This window comes from Callorhinus ursinus, unplaced genomic scaffold (assembly GCF_003265705.2).
Source record: "Callorhinus ursinus isolate GAN/ISIS: 27379988/994484 unplaced genomic scaffold, GSC_fseal_2.0 scaffold4, whole genome shotgun sequence".
Lineage (NCBI taxonomy): Eukaryota > Metazoa > Chordata > Mammalia > Carnivora > Otariidae > Callorhinus > Callorhinus ursinus.
Genome location: NW_027397066.1, coordinates 25,543,168 through 25,559,400, shown reverse-complemented (window position 1 = coordinate 25,559,400; position 16,233 = coordinate 25,543,168). Strand labels below are relative to the sequence as shown.

At 35.6% G+C, this 16,233-nt stretch overlaps 1 pseudogene; it reads right to left on the bottom strand.

The window, feature by feature from the left end:
* Positions 1–13,556: 13,556 nt before the first annotated feature.
* On the bottom strand, positions 13,557–15,082 carry LOC112835460 (protein LSM14 homolog A-like; annotated as a pseudogene).
* Positions 15,083–16,233: the final 1,151 nt, after the last annotated feature.

The following is a 16,233-nucleotide window of genomic DNA, read 5'->3' as shown; positions in this document are numbered from 1 at the left end:
TATGGAAAATGGGATGCAGTTTCCTCAAAATTAAGAACATAAGTACCATATGATCCAGCTATTCCACTTCTGAATATTTATCTGAAACAAATGAAAACACTAATTTGAAAAGATATATGCACCCCTATGTTCACTGCAGCATTACTTACAACAGCCAAGATATGGAAACAACCTAAGTGTCTATCAAGGGCTGAATGGATAGAGGGTGTGGTAATATATATAATGGAATATTACTCAGCCATAAAAAGAATAAAATATTGCCATTTGCAAAACACAGATGGACCTTAAGGGTACGATACTGAGTGAAATAAGACAAAAACAAATACCACATGATTCACTCATGTGGAATTTAAGAAACAAAACAAAACTCAAAGATACAGGGAACAGATTATCAGGGGAAGGTAGTTGGGAGTGGATGAAATAGGTTCTGAAAGGAATCAGTTGTATGATGATGGATGGTAACTAGATTTATTGTGGTGATCATTTTGTAGTGTATACAAATATTGAATTATATGAATTCTATGTTGTACAACTGAAACCAATATAATGTTATAGACCAATTTTACCTCAAAATAATATAAAAAATAATGCAGTGCTATAAATATCATAAACACAATTGCTAACCAAAATAGGGAGAAAAAGTTCTAATATGGACTTAATTTAGGAATGCCTGGAAGAAAAAATTGAAATAGTATAAAAAACATTTAATTGTATCCCACAAATGATGAATTATCGACATTGCTATTTTAATTCTTGCTGTTGGGTTTTATACTGTTACTGAGCACCAGAACCAGATTATGTTGTTTTTTTTTTCTTTTTCCAAATTACGTTCTATACAAACCATACTTAGATATGCTGTAGATCCAGTAAGGCTGAAGTCCCAGTTAGCCTGACATTGAGAATGTATGAGCCTGTGTATGAACAGTTGCCAATGACAATCCACAGTCAATTCATCTATAAGTGTATTATCAAAGGCCGTGTGTCTTTTAATGTTCAGTTAAATTCAGGTATCAGAAAGTGTATTATACACATAGTTTTGAATGGATTCATGACTGAGTCAGATAAGATACTCAGTATGTGAATCATTATATATGTCATCTTTGATTATCTTCCCATATTTCTCCTATATATCAGCCCAGCTAAATAAAAGTTAACTGGACAAGATCCAAAAATGAGCATTATCATATATATATATATATATATATCACCAATATGAGATAATAAAAAAACAATCATGTGGTTGCAGTGGGTCCTAAATTAGGCATGGAACCATATTTCTGAGAACTCAAAGTCATCTTGCTGAATTCACTAGCTTCATAGATAAGTTTTTATGCATGAAAAACATGCAATTAAATAATGAAGTTTATATAGCAAGAACTAGAAGAACTTCCATAATAGAACTAGATGTTTTTTCCACAATTATATTTATGTGAGGTGTGGGATATTAAATTAACAAATATCTGAATCACTTTGAACGCTCCTTAGTAATACAGCATTTGTATAGCCACTCCTTGAAACCCAAATATCTTGTTTAAAATCATAGAGACAGCAACTGTATGTATACCACATTTCGCAAATAACTAAACATTTGTGTAAGAATTGATTTGCTATGGTCCCCTAATGGAGCACTTCCTGCTTTGGGGTCTCTAACCTATAACCTCCTTCTTTAGTCTGCCTTATAAGGGAATGCTACCTCTGTTTTTCCTTCCCAGATCCATTTTCCAGTCTTGGCTCCCTAAAATCCATCTTATTTGGTTATTCACTGTTCTTGCATTCTTTTACTACCTTCTTCCTTTGGAATTACTCTTCTTGATGGCTTTTTTTTTTTCCCACTAAACATTCAGGGACTTGCTCAGCATTGTATGTACCTTGAATTATTATAGAGTTCAGACTCTCATGCAATTTCTGAAACTTTGTAATAGGTTCCTAATTTTTCATCCCTATATCAGCCTTACGTACATGCAACCCACTCTGGACAGACATATTTTTAAAACCCAACTCAAACTAGTTCAGTTCTCCTGACAACCTTTAGTGTTTCCCACTTTTTATAGCACATTTTTCAAATTTGATCATGGCACATAAAACTCCCCACCAACTGTCTGATCTCTACCTCTTTGGCCTTATCTCCCACGCAGGTTCCTCCTGGCAATGTTTTATTTATTATGGCTTGTAAAAGCCTGTGGAACTAGTTCAATCCAATCATTCATAGCATTGTCCTCTTGAGAAAAAATCAAGTGTTCTAAAACAGTGACTTACAAATCACTTTTACAAGGTTTATTTGCAGGACTATTTTTTAAACTTTAACTTGTGTCCACTACATATTGTATATCTAAGAATTCTAAGATTTTTAGGGCCTCCACATACATAATGGGAGTTTTTCCCCTGATCAAAAAGTATTTTGAAAATGTCCTAATATTTTGTATTACTATGATAGGAATAGTAAGAATTATAATTGCATCTCTGGAAATTTACATTCCAGCAACAATTGTAAATTTTCAAAAACTGGATTTTTTTTATCATGCTTGGTTTATTTATAATTTTTTTCAAAGTAGAAATAACTACTTCTACAACCTTCTTAGAAAAAGAGAAAAAAAGGCTAAATTATTTCAGAACTTTTGAAAACTGATAAGGGAAATGCTCATAAGATACTTATTACCATAAAGAACTTTAAAAGACTATGTACAAATTAAAAACCATAAAATTGAATCCTCAAGCAAATTTGGCTTAAAAGACAGAACAGTATTATATTCTTAAACACCACTCTATTTCATACTTTTAGTGTTAAAATAGCATTGAAACCTGCTCTAGAATTTAGCTTCTTCATTGTAAAATAGAATAACATAAATGTATGATTTAGAATAAGAAATGGGAAAAAGTGTTTAAGTCAACAAAAATCCAATATTAAATGAATATATGAAGCCAAATACAAAGCTATATAAACATCCTTTTCAAAATAAAATGCTAGCTTCGATATATAACTGTATGAGATGCATTTGGAGAGGCTTGCTCACCATTTTCAAAATATGATAAGCCATGGCTTAAGCCAAGAGGATAAAGAAAAGTCTTTCCAAATTCCTGTATGTTAGACAACAGCTTAGACTGCCTGCTTATTTGTTACAGATCCACCCAAATCTAACTAAATAAATCTCTTTTAATAGCACAGTTTGATAACAGTTCTGACAAAGAAAACTGCCATCAGCAACTTCTGGCTGCCAAAGAATACTGCATTATTACAAGGTATTGGCCAAATATATGGACTCACTAAAAAAGCAATTAATTGGTTTCCTAAGTCTACTTCTAATTTAATGCTAGAATTAACCATTTAATTAACCTATTTTTATTAAAATAGAACATTCATATAATAGCTTCAGCTTAAGCCTTGGGACTTTCTTGCGTATTAGTGCTGGCTTCTTTTTCAGCAAGTAGGCCCGAGATTATCCCACTATATCCAAATTCATTCAAACTTTGGCCAACCCAGATATCCCTTTGAGCTTCAATCTCAAGTATTCATTTATTCAGCAAATATCCACAGACAGCTACTATGTGCCAGGCATTATGCTAGGCACCAGAGACACGTTAACAGCATTTGCTCAGGAACATTTATTTTATAAGCTATCCCACAATAAAATGTTTCAGTGATCAGTTTATCTTGAGAAATGTTGTATATGTTACCACACTCCCAAATATTCAGAGCCTATTTTTAAAATTTTGAAAGCATTGCAAGATTGTGTACTTAAAGACAAAACCACACATCTTAGAATGGCAAAAATACAAAACACTAACAACACCAAATCCTGGTCTATCATTCATTGCTGGTAGAAATGTAAAGTGGTTCAGCCATTTTGGAAGACCATTTGGCAGATTCTTACAAAACTAAACATAGTCATACCATACAATTCAATGATCACACTCCTTGGTATTTACCCAAATGAGTTGAAAAGTTATGTCTACACAAAACCTGCACATGCATGTCTATAGCAGCTTTCTTCATAATTGCCAAAACTTGGAAGGAACCAAGAGGTCTTTTAGTAGGTGAATGAATAAACTGTAATATATGCAGACAATGAAATATTATTCAATACTATAAAGAAATGAGCTACCAAGCCATAATAAGACATGGGATCTTAAATACATATTACTAAGTGAAAGAAGCCAATCTGAAAAAGCTACATATTGTATGATTCAAATTATATGACATTCTGGGAAAGGCAGTGACACTCTAGAAAACACAAAACTATGGAGACAGTAAAAAGATTAGTGGTTTCTAGGGGTTAGTGGGGAGGGAAGGATGGATAGGCATGGCATAGAGGATTTTTTTAGGGCAGTGAAACTATTCAGTATGATACTATAATGGTAAACACATGTCATTATACATTTGATAAAACCTACTGAATACACAATACCAAGAGTGAACTCTAAAGTTAACTTAGGACTCTGGGTGATGTGTCAGTGTAGGTTCATCAGTTCTTTTTTTAATTATATTTTATTATGTTATGTTAATCACCATACAGTACATTGTTAGTTTTTGAGGTAGTGCTCCATGATTCATTGCTTGCGTATAACACCCAGTGCTCCATTCAGTACATGCCCTCTTTAATACCCATCACCAGGCCAACCAATCCCTCCGCGCCCCTCCCCTCTAGAACCCTCAGTTTGTTTCTCAGAGTCCATAGTCTCTCATGGTTCGTCTCGCCCTCCGATTTCCCGCCCTTCATTTTTCCCTTCCTACTATCTTCTTTTTTTTTTTTTTTTTATCAAGGTTCATCAGTTCTAACAAATGTACCACTCTGGTGGGTTATGTTGATAGCAGAGGAGGCTATGTATGTGTGGAGAGATCCCTGTCTCTTCTCAGTTCTGCTGTGAACCTTAAGCTGTTGTAAAAAGTAAAATCTGTTTTTTAAAAAAAACATTTACCATGATTATGTGACTTGTGTGTCAGGAAATTATTACTATTTCTTTATGGAATGAGTAATCTTAACACATTGCAGGAACTCTTAGCCCATATGATACATAAATGAATCGACAATTCAGTAAAGTAATTAAAACACTCAGAAATATCAGTTTCCAAAACAACCTACAAAGAAGCAAAAACTACTGTAGCCAGTTATTTTAGCAAGTTGACTAATCAAGTAAATGAAATTTCATCTTGTATTCATAGTAGATAAATCAGGAACTATCTCTTGTATCATATTTTAAGCAAAAACTCAATTTTAACAAACTTTTTATTTAGAGTCAAGATTTGCTCAATATGAGGTGATATTCTCCAATAATACATTTATTTAACAAACATTTTTTTAAAACTCCAAATTTGTGTTGGCAAACATTTTCTGTTAAGGGCAAGTGAGTAAATATAAAACAGGGAGCAGCCCAAATTAGGCCTGAAGGGTGTGAGTTTGCTACTCTTGGTCTAGATGATAGGGATAAATATTTTAGTTTTCTGCTTTTAAGAATTTAGAATCTCATGAAGGAAATATAAGTCTGTATTTCATTATTTTAACTTTTATGGAATTGTAAAAGAGGAAACGTTGACCAAAGAAAGAAAATGCACAAGTGAGACATTTTTCTCATGCTCCTTGAGTGAAGAGTGGCTTATCATATAGTGCAAGTTGCTATTTTGTTAAATATTTGGTTGCTCAAAAGAAGATCTGTCTTTTTCTTTGCATATTATTCTGGAACGTATGGGACTACAGATGATATTCATTAAGAACTCACCCACTCACCTCCTACTTTCTGTAGCAACTTATGGTAGAGATATATCAGAAGATATGATGAAAGGATATGTGGGAGAGTCAGCAATTATACTCAGCTAAGGATACCCACCACAAAGGCAAAACCTACTATTGAAAAGTAACAAAGTTGCAAAACAGAACAACCAACAATGAGGTCTAGAGGTAGAACAAGAGTAGGAAAGACCAGCGCCTGATATCCTCCAGGGGAAGACTGAATAGATTATAGCATGTCTTGCCTCAAGAGTCTCAACTGGGGAGACAATGAGGTCATCACTTCCAAGACTTGGCCTTGCTAATTTTCTTAAAGGTGCTTGCCTATAGATTTCCTGGGAACAGTAGTCCAAAGGCCCTGGGGTCAGAGGACCTGTTAAAATAGATTACATAACTGATTAGAGCTTTGAGCAAACACTTATGGAGCATTGGTACGATGGTTAATTTTGTGTGTCCACATGACTGGGCTAAGGGATGACTGGTTAGCTGGTGAGACATTTTCGGCTATGTTTGTGAGGGTATCTCTGGAAAGGATTAGCATTTGAATAAGTAGGCTAAATAAATATGTTGTCCTCACCCGTGTTAGCATCATCCATTTTGTTACTAGATGTTACCTGAATGGAAAAAAGAGGGTAAATTTGACTTTTTTGCTTAAGGGACATCTATCTTCTTGCATCCTTGGACATCAGTGCTCCTGATTCTTTGACCTTCAGATTTGGGCTAGAACTACATCACTGACTTTTCTACGTCTCCAGTTTGCAGACAGCTGAACATGGGACTTCTCAGCCTCCATAATTTTGTGAGTCAGTCCCTCATAATGAATCTTTTTCTTTCTTTCTTTTTTTTAAAGATTTTATTTATTTATTTGAGAGAGAGAGAGAGAATGAGAGATAGAAAGCACGAGAGGGAAGAGGGTCAGAGGGAGAAGCAGACAGCCCGCCAAGCAGGAAGCCCGATGCGGGACTCGATCCCAGGACTCCAGGATCATGACCTGAGCCGAAGGCAGTCGCTTAACCAACTGGGCCACCCAGGTGCCCGAATCTTTTTCTTTCTATCTATCATCTATCTATCTATCATCTATATATCTATCTATCATCTATATCATCTATCATCTATATCCTATTGTTTCTATTTCCTTAGAGAATCTTGACTAATACAAGTGCATATGTTTATTTACCCATAATAGTTGCTGTGGAGGATAGAAGAGAGAGTAAATACTTCAATTTATGAAATCGTTAAGTTGGGGATATAAGATATATACTTGATAGCGATACACACGTGTGAGTGTTAAGCAGTTAAATAACATAACCCACAAAGCCATCTTCTAGAAATTGTCTTTTCCAAAAATAATACTACAATCCTACAAATTGAAGAGAAGATAAAAATTAAATAACATTTTAGTGTATTTTTTGAAAGCTTAACTGGCAATTAAGTTTGAAAATACGAATATAAAGTGTATGGTTCAGTTGAGAAATAAGGAACAGGAATGAGAATGAGAAAATACATCATCATTTTGAATTCAGAAGTTTCCTGTTCTCATATTTTACTGAATTATTATATTATGTCCAATAAACCCCTAAGCTTTAATTCTTTTTGCTCATTCTATGGTTTCCTACCCCATGCACATGGAATGGCTTACTAGTTTTACCACCATCTAGTGGTAAGACCAAGTGATTGAAAGTAAACTCAATGGAAGGTAAGAGGCTGATGAAGGGATGTATTCTACTTTAACTTTAGGACAATATAGCTGATAATGCTCCTTTCAGGTTCTTAGTATATTATCAGACATTGTGATAAACTTTATAGGTGAGAGGTTTAAAACAAAGCTTGGAGGAGAGATTTTAATTTTTAAAAACTGATTATTTGTATTCTCAAACAAACCTTTTTAAAATAAGAGTATCTGTAAAATTGATTTATGTTTGCTTGGTCTTAAATACAAGAAGTTTCTTTCCCTGGAAGTAGACGAAGAGAGTACTCTCACTCTAATTGTGGCTAAATTGTGAGGAGACAGAACATAGATGTATGGTAAATAAGCAGAACAAACCGACAGCAAAGCTGGCGTTCAGAACTGGATTGCAAAACAGTTAATCAAAATCAGTGACTTTTGCTAACAGAACTAAGCCAACATTACTCTGTGGTTTCTAAGAGGAATCTTCAGCTAAAATAATCAGGTAAGCTGTCATAGGATGCTCCCTAACTTACATGACTATGGATACTAATAATTTTATAATTAAAAAAATAAGAATGAATACAGTAATAAAAGAAGAATAGAATAGTTATTTTTTGAGAGGAAAAGGTTTAATATTCATTTCAAGTAGTGATGACAAAATGCTTCAAGAAACACTAGGAGCAATATGACCTTATGTTAATATCTCTCTTCTAGCAAAACAGAATCAGGAAAACAGGTATTGGGCGTTTCTTCTGAGCACTGATACCAAATATAAGTTCATTGATAGAATTCTGTTGCCTATGAGAAAATACCAATTAAAATGGAAAATTACATTATTGTAAATGAATTAACTAATATGTATGTGAAACATAAAAACTTAAAATGGAAGCTCTCAAAAACATTTCAGAAATCGCTTAATCCAGACCCCTCATTTTTCAAATTAAAAAAACTATTGAGGGAGCTAAATTCTACTCAATTTTTTTCAATCCGTAACATTTGACCTAGATCAAATATGTGAAACTTTGCAGACCTAATCTGAAAGAACTACTATTCCATCTATGTCCCCAGTAGTCTCTATATGGTCCTTACCAGTGTTTTGTTATAGTTTTGAAAATAACCCAAATGTCAGTTGTTCTTACATTCTCATACACCTTCATCTTTTCCATCTGTGTATCCACTGCTACCTATATAGAGTTCAACAACACTTTGAATTGTCTTAGGAGAATTTACTCACACAAACAAAAATATTAGTGAGAAATATTCACTGCATCCATTCAATTAAACATTTACTTAAACCATCTGCTAAGTGCCAAGCACTATGTTAGGTGCTGGGAATAAATAATCAGCAAAACGATCCATGGGCTTTGCCTGGAGGGAGATTATAATATAATGGAGGAGAAAGACTAATAGAATAAGCAAGACACAAAACCATATAAAGCTTTAGTTCAGTGGAGAAGTACATACATATTTAATGAGGATAACTAAGGTGGTCAGGGAAAGCAAAGAATGCTTCCTTAAGAAATGAAGATTTAGCTGAGATTCGAGGAGTCTAATTTGAAGAGCTGATGTATATGTTGGTATATCTATAATCAAAATGTGTAGTTTGAAGAACTGAAAGAAGATTTACAGACAGTGAGCATGGATGGAAAATTAAGTGTAGTTAATACTCTTAATGAAATATTATGTGGCACTCGAATGATCTATAGGTACATACAAGAATATGAATGGGCTTTAGCAATATATTATTCAGTGGAAACTTATTTCTATATAACACATTCCTCTTTATGTCTTCACATTCTTTAAAAATGTAAAAATCATGATTACCTAACTGGCTGTGCAAAAACGGACTTCTGGTGAGATTTGGGTAGCAGGCAAAAATCTATGCACCTGTAAAAATACACACACACTAAGTTTTATGACAGTAGGTGCCACATGTTAAAAGAATGATGGGATGGGGGAAAAGAACATAGATATGATGTAGAATGTGTTAGTGTTTTAGTTTTTGAGTTGAATGATGAATTAGAGTTTATAATATTAAAGATTAAAAAATACAAAAAGAGAAAGCCAACCACAGACCAATAATGATAATATATTTAAAAATTTAAAAACACAGGTCATGAAAATTCAGTTGTAATGCCTTAAAGATCCAACATCCAACAAAGATGAGAGAGAGAGAGAAAGACAGAGAAGAAACTAAAACATGGAGCATTAGTATTGTGCTGGTTGAGAGGTTGGCAAATTCTTAGAGGCCACATCCTTAATCATGAACGAGTTATGTGGGTCTTTAGTTATGTATTGATGGATAGATTAATGGATTTATAAATTAAGGTTTGCTTTGAATTCTCTTTTTTAGATTGGGGATGGAGGGGGATGGTGGGGGAAGAGTGAAATGAAAAAGTTTATTTTTCTTTAAGATTACTCCCACTACAGTGTGAAAAAAATCTTTGGAAAGAGCCAATAGAGGATATATACCTACCATTTAAGAAGCAATAGAAGAGTCCAAAGTAGATTGGATAGTATGTGATGTAGCGTAGTTAGTTGTGGAAATGGGGAGCATTAAGCTGATTACATATAAAGATATGCAAAATATCTTTACAATAGATAAAATTTATAAACTAACTGAATATGGACTTGGAGGGTGAAAAGATGTCAAGAAAGACTATTAAACTTCTGGTATCTGCAAAATTAAGCATTTGGTAATGCTATTAAAACACTGTATGAGAGCTAGATTTAGGTAGTAGTTTACTTATTCAACAATTTATTCAGCATTTACTAAATATTGATTTGTGAGTCATCATTGTTCTAGGTACCAAGATACTAATGTAAACCAGATCCACAAATTTCCTGCTTTCATAGAGTTCCCAGTTTAGTGAGAAGAGCCAGGTCACAAAGAAACATGCAAGCAGATAAATAAGGTAGTTTAAATTCTATGTTATATAGAGGAAATAAAACAACATGATGAAATTAGGGAGTGAGGGGGGAGGCTAGGAAGCTATTTTAAACAGGAGATTCACAGATTTCTCTGAGAATGACACTTCAGCAGAGACCAGAATAGTAACATCATGAATTTTGGTTTTAGATAATGTTCTCCTTGAGGTATCTTTGAGATATCCAGTAAAGATGAGAATGATCCAGTAAAGAAGGCAGAAAAGCAGTCATGTGAGAGGGGCTCTACAGCCCTTGTAGAAGAGATCAAGGAGGGGGTTAGTTAACCTTTCACATCCCATAATATCTATGTTTAATTTGTATACCTTTTTATCCTTTCTGTCTGCTTCTCTAAGTTAAAGTTGTGAAATTTGGTAAATATAAATACAAAATGTCCCGTTAAATTTGGATTTCACCTAAATATGGATTATGTATGTATGTATACCCATGCACTGTTTGGGACATACTTGTACATAAAATATTTAATAGTTATCTGAAATTCTAATTTAATGGGTATCCTGTATTTTTCTAGTAACCCTGTTCCAAGAAGCACTCAGCTTTCCTAACTCCCTTCTTCCCTCCTCCTTTCTCGCTCATCTTTCCCTTCATCTTCCCTTTCCTTTCTACTTCCCAAATTTTCCACTGGAGGCTTTAAAATCCTCACTTCTTCACTGAATAGAGCAGAGTGGTTCTGCCCCTTCTTGTCTTTTCTAGTACATGCTCAGCTCTCCTTATCAGGCTGTGGATTAGAACCAAAACCAGCCAAGAAGAGACTCACCTTAGAAGTCAGTTGGAGTCTAAAATATATTTACATATATGTAGGCACAGGTCCCAGTAAACTGTCAGTACATAGAACACAGAACTCTTATCTGTCTCATCTATATTCCCTATTTAAGATTATAGAAGGCAACCGAAATTATTTTTTAAATGATAAAAGCAGGAAATTTGCTGAAGTTATATAATATGTTACCAACAATATTTATGTAGTAGTGTCTGTTTTCTCATCTTTAAAATGAGAGGGTTTAATAATAATGGTAATAATAATAACAATAACAGCTAATATATTGGCTGATTTCTACTTTCGAGGTATCGTATTAAACATTTAACATGTATTAACCTAAAATTTCCTTTCACCTTTAACAATGTGTGGTTCATTGATCTCAGCACAATCTCAGATGTGACAGAGCCTAACTGAGGAGAACTTAGAGATACATTTAGGTTCACGGATGCCATTAATAATGTGATACAATTAAATTTATTGAATGCCAGGCAAAAAGAAGTTTAAAGTTACCATGATTGGGGCACCTGACTGGCTCAGCCAGTAGAGTGTGCAACTCTCTTTTTCTTTCTTTCTTTCTTTATTTTTTATTTAACAGTTTTATTCTGTCTTAGAATAAAAACCTTACTTTAATATTGTAAGGTGCACTGCAGGTATGCCATGCTGCCAGTTAGTATTGGGGCACCAAACGCCTTAGTCAGTGACCCAGAGGGCTTGGAAAACACGTGAATTCATACTTTCAGAGCATGTAGAACTGGTATTTATAGCTTTTCTTGAAACTGGCCTGGGACATTTCAAACAGTCTACATAGGTATTATCACAGCACTTGCTTTGATGTTCCGAATGCTTCGGAAATGTGTTCAATATCATGATTTGTGGATCCTCCAAAAGGTTTTGTCGTTAACATGCAAGCAAACAGTATTAAGCAACATTATCTAAACTACGGCTGCCAAGTAATGGACCTTAAACAAAACCAAATTACAAAACATTTTCTTGTAGAGCTATACAAAAGATATAAAATTAAAAATAAAAATATCAACCATCTTTAAATATTCCAACTCTCCTACAGTGTTTTCCACATCTTTTTCACTATTGAATACTTTAAGGAGAAAGTTAACAAAAATCAAAATAGATAAAAATATTTAAATCTTGAATCCCTTTAGTCCATGGCCTTCATAAAAACACAAAAATGGCCAGATTTTTTTTTCCACTATAGCTTAAAATGTCAAAAAGATTTACTAGTGATTTATAATTAGCAATGAACTCTATTACCGAGTCATTTGTGGGCTATGGGCCCAAGGACAAGTGTTAGGATATCTTATAGGTTGCCAAAATTTCTAGCACTCTGAATCCTCTTGAAATATAATGGAATGAATCAGGGTATCACGACAAAATTCCAGGCATATCAGGAAGAACAGGTTAATCGATGCTCAGTTGTACTGTCTTAAAAAAGGGGAAAGTGCTTGTTTGAAAATACAGCTAAGTATAGTCTTATCTATGATTATTTACATTCATATACTGAAAATATTTATTATTTGGACAAATCCTGTGATTAGCCATTTGTTATAAAATGAAGTTCTTACAATGAGTATGAGTAATTTATCATTTCCAGATAATGAAAGAATGTATCAAATCTTCATTTATGTGCCAAACATTAAAAAAATCAAAATTAAAAATCTCAAGCCTGGAAAGCTATGAAAAAAGACCCACCACCCACAGCTCTGCTCCTCAGCACATCACCTTCTGCAAGGACACAGTATGTTTGCTAACTTTAAAATGTTTATTCTTTAAAATATTAGTTGCTTTTTATACAGCTACACAAAGTTCTTAATGTTTCTTTGGCAATGGAATATAATGGAATTTTACTACTATATAAAAAAGTTACCTTTGCCTAAGAAACAGTATTTACTGTATGTACATAGTTGACAGACAAAATTCTCTACCATCCAGCACCCTAATTAATTGACAAAATAAGCTACCTCAAAAGGGATATTACAGGATTTCCAAAAAGAAAATAGAGAGAAAGATAGAGACACACATGTGCACGCATGCACACACACACACACACACACACACATACAAACCTTCTGTGGCTCAAAACACAGTATCACGGCCCTATCTGCAGGCAACTTAACAATAATTGCCAAATACAATTTAATGATAAGAAAAATCCTTTCAGTGATGAAAAAATATAAGTCCCACTGAAGTACTGCTGTAGTTTGACTATACATTAAGAAATTACTTAACCTTCTGCTATTCCAAATATATTTATTGCTCATTTTTTAAGATGAGCCTCCCCCCAAAAGTAACTGCATTCTATCTTTGAAATAGAGCAGAAAAACAAACAAACAGGCAAATAAAAACTCAGTGCTGGTGACAAATATACAGCAAATTCACTTCTTCATTCTTCTCAAAGACTGGTACCAATTCTCAGGACCATGAAGAGCTAGAAATTCACCTATTTTCAAAGACTTGTGTGTAGACAAGCAGATTTGTTGTCTTTCCTGTATTCAAAATCTGCTGACTCCCTGCCCCCACGACCTCCTCTGAATCCACCGCGAAATCCTTGAGGGGTGGTGAAGGTACCACCTCCGCCACCACCATGCCCTCGGCCACCACGGAAACCAAGACCTCCTCTGCCTCGGTACCTGCCATGGCCACAGTTTGGACGAAGTGGGATTTCAAATGTTTCGGCATTTAATCTTTCTTCAGCCCACGTTGGTCTCCATTCTCTATTATCATCACAAGAAATATTATCAAAGAAGGATTTGGTTTTGTCATAATAACCATTAGGGCCAAGTGGATCTTCTTCATCTGCATTTCCTTCACTGTTTTGGATATCAACTCCTGAGTGTCCTTTATCTTCAACATTTACAGGCTTCTCCTGCTTCTCAAGTTTATCTTCTTTCAATTTAAGTTCATTAGGAAATTCTCTATTTCCTCCTTGTTAAATTGTGCATTTGCACTTTCAAAGTCAAAGTCTTTCTCAAATTTCATTGGACCATCTCGTCAAATACCAAATCGTCCCCTGCCACTGTCGATGACCCTCATGCCCTCTCCTTGGAGCTGAAGGAGAACCTGGAACTATTTGTTTGTTACTATCATTTTTGGGTTGCTCATTTTCTGGTCTTGAAACTTTGTGTACTTCAGCTCGCCTGTGCTCTTGATTCTCTATTGCTCTTTGGCTGGTAGATGGTAAAGGCCTGGTTGATACAGGGCTCTGTCTCCCAACAGGTGCTGGAGCAGGTAAGTGAGCAGAGGTGGTCTGTACTGCTTGTTCCATGGTAGGGCTTTTTCTCAAAGGGTTTAACTGAGGGCTTGAACGACCTTGAGATAACTGTGTTCTTAGCGATCTTGTATTCTGTGTAAAGGCAGAACCAACTGCAGTACTTTGGGATAGGCTACCACTGTTTGATGTTTCCGTTCCAAACGATGTCAAAGAGCTTCCAGCAACACCAACAGCACCAAACTGCTGCCCGACTCATGAACTTGGACTGAACTGACTGTATGTCGACATCCTGCCAAAAGGTCCATAGGAGCCCACTGACTGGAATGAAGAAGTAGACGAGCCTAGTGAAGAATGAACGATAGCTGGGTCTTGAGGCAAAGAACATTGTGGTTTTGGTGGCTCACAAACAGTGAGGTCTTTAATATCACTTCCACGGAATATGATGTATTCAAAGACTAAATCTCTAGGTGGTATTGGACGATCTGTTGGTCTGTCTTCTGTACCAAAGGACCGAACTTTGGCGAGGGCTATGGTGGAGTTCTCAGTGTTGATAGTGTAGAGGATGCCCTCGTAGCGGATCTCCGCCTTGGAGATAAGGCTGATCTTGCTGCTGATGTAAGGGGTGCCCCCGCTCATGACGCCGCTGCCACCGCTGCTCTGGCTGCTCGCAGAGAGGGAGATCCCACGCCGCTGTCGCCGCTCCGCAAGCCCATTCGCTCAGTGGGCGCCTACCGCAGCTGCCTCACACCCAACATGGCGGTGGCGCCCGCTCCGCTACCCTCCCCCAGCCTCCTGCCCTCCAGCCTCCGCACGGCGGTGGCAGTGGCAGCAGCGAGTGGGCAACTCTTGATCTCAGGGTTGTGAGTTCAAGCCCCACATTGGGTGTAGAGATTAGTTAAAATAAAAAATAAAATAAATAAAATCTTTAAAAAATAAAATAAAGTTACCATGAACATCATAAAGTCAAGAAACATTACTGAGAAAATTCTTAGCCATTTACATTATTTTCTCAGTTAATTCCCAAACTGGTTGAGGAAAGCTTCTACAGTGTGTCATACCTTGGCAATTCTTCTCTGTGAGAGTCATTTACAGACCTAACCTTTCCCTTCATGTGACTGCAAGGTGTATGGTTGGTTGCATGAAACCACATGCTATGCAGATGTGGGAAAAATATGTTATTAATGGTGTTAGTAAGAAACGTACTTTTTTTTCATACTTTAGAATTTAAAAACATTCCTTCTATGCAGTTTATTGGGCTTTACAAATATCTCATTAAGCTATATTACCCCTGCTGTCAGAGGGAGGTGATTATGTTGCAAATATTACAACAGTTAGCTATCAAAAGGCTATTCAGATAAGAAAAGAACACTGTAATCCACAGCATGTACAGTTAACAGAATGAGGAATTAAATATAGCCACTTACATTAAAAGGCTATGATAAAAGCTATATTGGCATTAGAGTAATTTGAAATGATATGAAGGAAATCCCTTTTTGTCTGTTGCTCAAGACAACCCAGTGCACAATGGAACCACAAGCAAAGTGTCACAGGTGTATTTGAAGAGCCATGCGATTTCTCTCTAGCATGATCTAAAAAGTTCACCTTACTCACACCTACCTTTCAAAAGAATTTCAAGTATGTGAAGCCCATTCTGTATAGGAATACCTTATGAAAATAACTTCTGTGGAGGTCTATTAGGTAGCTTTTTCTGCATACAAACCACTTCAAGTTTTAGTAGCTTATAATGTCAAGCATCCATGAACTCATGGTTTGTAAGTTGGCTGGGTGTTTTTTCTGGTATAATAACACAGGTTGGATGTTCAGCATTGCTCATGCATGCACCCGCTGTCAACTGCAGGCAGCCTGGGGTCTCTGGCTTGCCTCTTGCATGTGTCTGGGGCTCCGCCGTGAC